The sequence below is a fragment of the Kryptolebias marmoratus genome, linkage group LG9, assembly GCF_001649575.2.
Source record: "Kryptolebias marmoratus isolate JLee-2015 linkage group LG9, ASM164957v2, whole genome shotgun sequence".
Taxonomy (NCBI): Eukaryota; Metazoa; Chordata; class Actinopteri; order Cyprinodontiformes; family Rivulidae; genus Kryptolebias; species Kryptolebias marmoratus.
The window spans coordinates 2,458,510-2,463,435 of record NC_051438.1 but is presented as its reverse complement, the minus strand read 5'-3'; positions in this window follow the sequence as shown (position 1 = coordinate 2,463,435).

Here is a 4,926-nt window from a genome sequence, read left to right as displayed (position 1 = left end):
GTACCTATTTAATATTAATTACAAATAACTCTTAAGAAGTTAAAAGAAGTACTCTGTGAGAGTTAATATTAAAATCTAACACTGAATTAGTGTTAGTAAGTGTTAAATTATTAACTCCAGCAGATTTGATATTTGACACTTTATAAGAGTTAAGTTACCAACTCTCCAAAAAGAGTTAAATTAACACTTTCTGGTGTGGACCCATATAGACACTTTAAAAGTGTTGAAATCAAATCTGACAGTGTTAATCTGGGCCTCCTGGATTTGCTGTGCCCCAACATACACTCTTCACATTGCTTTCCTCAAGGAGGCGCTACAGAAGTGTGAAGTCATGAACAAAAAGACTGAGTTTCTTCCCACAAGCCATCAGACTCCTGAACAATGCTAATGCTAGATGTTATTTTTCTTTTTGGCTGCTCCCTTCTGCAGGGGTCACTACAGCAAGTCTACAGCACATCCGCACAAAAGATTTGGCTTTGTTTTATGCTGGATACTCTTCCTGATGCAACCTGGACTCAAACCAGCAACCTATCTCAGCCCCAATAATTGTAATTCTAGCAAAACCCCAAATCCACTTTTGTTTCACCCTGCCCACTTATTATTTAATCATTCATCATTCATTAAACTTATTAACATTTTTATTGAAACATACTTTTGTATTGAAACTTGCTTATAAATGCAGGTACTGCTTGTTATCCCAATCTGCTTCAGCTGGGAAAGGAAGGATTAGTGGCCACACCCGTAGGGCGGAGCCAAAACAACTCCAGATCCTCACAAGAGTATTTATTGTTTATTGTTATCTCAGATGTAACTAAGATCTCAGAACCCAGCAGTTGGCACTAGATCTTGTGCTTTTACATCATACTAATTAGTTATTTTACTGTGATACCAGAACAGCAGATTAGAAGCAATTAGAAATGGTCCAAGTTGTAATACAGTGTAATTACAAGATTTAGAACAGAACATTATATGTAATTGGGTACTTTGTTATTAATAATACTGATACCTTGTTATGTCTTGTAAAAATAATCCTTATAAAGTTTTTAAAATGTTGTTTGTGTTGTGCCTCCCTTTCACTATATTATTTTAGTTCCGCCCTTTCCTAAGAACGTTACACACAAAAAAAAATGGAAGAAACAAAAAGATAAAGATGAAACAGAAATGTGGTGTAAGGTGCTAAAGTATATTGTACTATAGAAATACAGGTGTTCAAAAAAAACATTTATTATTTATTATTAACACAATAAAGCATACACAACAGCAGAGCACTGCAACTGCTTTCACTAAAGTTTTAAATTATGTTCTTAAAAGCCTTGGATGCTGTTGTGTAAGGAAATCTGGAGTAGCAGAGAACTATGTTAGACGGGTACAGAACATGTATGAGGACAGCAGGACAGTGGTGAGATGTGCTGTAGTAGTGACAGATAGCTTCAATATGGAGGTGGGACTGCATCAACAATCAGCTCTGAGCCCCTTCTTGTTTGCTCTGGTGATGGACAGACTAACAGATGAGGTTAAGAAGGAATCCCTGAGGACTGTGATGTTTGTAGATGGCACTGTGATCTGTGGTGGGAACAGGTGGAAGAGAACCTGAAGAGGCGGAGGTATGCACTGGAAAGACGAGAGATGAAAGTCAGCCGTAGGAAGACAGAGTACATGTGTGTGAATGACAGGGAGCCAGGTAGAACAGTGAGGCTAAAAGGGGCAGAGGTCACAAAGGTGCAGGACTTCAAGTACGTAGGGTTGACTGTCTAGGAAAACAGGAACTGTGGTAAAGAGGTGAAGAAGAAAGTGCAAGCAGGATGGAGAAATGTTTCAGGAGTGATCTGTGACAAAAGGGTGGCAGTAAAGGTCAAAGGAAAGGTTTACAAGACAGTGGTGAGAGCAGCTATGTTGTATGGTTTGGAGACAGTGGGACTGACAAAAAGACAGGAGACAGAACTGGAAGTGGCAGAGCTGAAGATGTTGAAGTTCTCCTTGGGAGTGACAAGGATGGATAGGATTAGGAATGAGGTCATCATAGGTACAGCACAGGTTGTATGACTGAGAGATAAAGTTAGAGAGGTCAGACTGAGATGGTTTAGACATGTGCAGAGGAGGGACAGTGGGTATATTGGAAGAAGGATGTTAAAGATATAGCTGCCAGGACAAAGACAAAGAGGAGATGTATAGATGCAGTTAGAGAGGACATGGACGTAGTTGGAGTGAGGACAGAGGACGCAGAAGACAGAGTCAGATGGAGGAGGATGACTCACTGTGGAGACCCATAAAAAGGAACAGACAAAAGAAAGACAAGAAGAAGAAAGAAGAAGAAGCCTTGGATGCCAGACTTCTGTGCTGCTTTGTTTCGAGGTTTGTCAAAAGTATTTCATACCATAGATCATAGCATCTCATGTTAAGAGATTTTCAGATGTAGGGCTCTCAGACCAAGCTTTTTGCTGATTTTCTAATTATCTTTCTGTGTGTACAACTCAGTTGTTTATTGCCATTCCAACATTGTTGCCCTTTTTTTAATGAACTGCAGTGTGCATTTGACATTATCTAATCACATCCTGTAACCTTGGGTCAGTTTGACCCAAAGTTACAAGGGAGGGTTAATGTAGTATCTTACTGGGCTGTGACTAGTTGACAAACAGCATTCACAAGAATCTCCAAAATATCTTGAAACATTCAACGGGGGTTATTAGTTTCCCTGTGTGACTTGCAGAGGCTTGTGGTCTTGTTGTTTTATTGTTGAACCTGTTCAAAGAATTTGTGCAACAACTTTTTTTCTCTGAATAGAGTAATTTTGGACGTCTCCGACTTGTCTCAAGAGCACTACTGCTGTAATTTGACACCTGCATGGGCAATCTACTCTGACAGAAAACATGTCCAGGTCTAAAATCCACACCAATGATAAATAATAATTATTGAAAAACTTGTTTAAATCTGCCAGTCTTCATATCTAGAGTGTACTCCAGTAGAATAAATTATAAACCTGGGGCAGCTGCCAAGGTGGGTTTAAAAAGAGCCAAGATAAGTACAATCTGGATGGAGGTGGACAACAAAATACTGTGTAAAGGCTAAAATACAATTATGAAAGTTGTGCACACAAAAATAAGCCTTGTTTTTTAAAAAAACTGGCTGCAGAAAACACACTGGCACAGCTTGGTAGATACTCAGGATTGAGTGAAACTGCAATGAAAAAGTTGCCAATTTTCTTAAGTCTTTTGCAGTTTTTAGTCGTTAATTAATTTCCAATAGTTGCACTCATGAAACTCCACCACAGTAAAACCATGTGCCAATAGCCCTCAGCAGTTCTCTACAAAGTTTCACTTTGAATGTAACATCCACACTGTATATAATTAGGTGATATAATGCAACATAACATTGCTCAGACTTTAGTTCTGTGATTGACATAGTACATTATAGCTTACATTGACCACAGCAAAAAACAAAGGAGAAACTCACCATGCAGTGTCCTGGTAATCCACTCTGATTAATAAAAACTTAACAACAAAACCAACACTTTTATTGAGAAGGGTTCTTATAAACAATTCAGTAAAACTTTTAACCCCCCACCCAAAAAAAAAAAAAAAAAAACACTAACTAACAAAACAAGAATTTTTCTTTTTAAATATCCCCAGGAATGGCTGTTTACTGTTTAATTATCTTTAATCACCCAGCAGCTAAGATGACTTTTTTTCTTAAGACCTAGATGTCTACATAATAACTCTACTGCTTGTGTGGGGTAGTGTCAGTTCAGTAGGAGATCCTACAGGGGGTTTCTGGATAGAATGTTCAGACTACCAAACATATGTGGATAAAATGGGGTCCAAACCACTCCTGAAAGTTGTCTCAGTGACATTTTTAATGCTTTCAATGCACATTGAAGTCATTTTCACATGTGTTTAGCGCTATCTGAATGAAATCCAATCACTCAGGATGGAATTTCATGTAAGTTGTAAATGGGGTTTAAGACCAACGGTCTGAGAAACTTTTTCTACCCTAGAGCTATACTCACTATCACACCTCCATAGAGTCTGCCATGAAAGTTTTCTTATGTTACAAACTTTCAAAGGATTGTTCAATCTAAATTTCCAATCTGAACCATACTGTTTAAATTTAAATATGCATACAGAATACATTATTTAATGCAGACTTTTGTGATTCCTTTGATGCTGATCTTTTCTCTTGGCAGTCTTTCCCCACAGGAGAGCATCTGGTGTGTTTTCTCCCACTCTTCAATCACAAGGCAGTATGAACGGATGGCTGTGTCAGGAGGCTTAGAGCAGACAACACACTCAGGCACTGTTGACTACAGTATATTTGTTTGCATAACAGAGCTGAAGTTTTCCATCCATCCATTCATTTTATTTACTCGCTTTTTCCTTTTCGGGTTGTGGGGCAGCTGGAGTCAGCTGCCTCACAACCCAAAAAATAAACCTCATAGGCATTATTTCCAGGGAAGGCCTACCACAATCCAGCTGTACCATAGTAAGGCACTTCAGTCCTCTTATCTGATGATTATCCTTTCTACTGTTGCCTCTGACTCCCTTTCAGATGAGGCAACTTTAGACATACCACTAGAACCTGATATGTCTTTGCACTGTTTTTGTCCTGCTGAGCTCTCTGAATTGTCAAAAATAATAACTTCCAAACAATCAACATGTCTGCTACATCCCATCCCAACCAGACTGTTCAAAGAGGTATTTCCCATAATTAATATCCCCATTTTAGATCTGCTTAATTTGCCTATGTAAGACAGAGCTTTAAGGTTGCCGTAATTAAACCTTTATTTAAGAAACCTGATCTTGATTCAGGAGCTCTGGTCAATTGTAGACTTATATCTAATTTCCCATTCCTCTCAAAAATTCTTGAGAAAATAGTTGCAACTCAATTGTGTATTGTGTGACCATCTAGATAGAAATAATCAGTTTGAGGAGT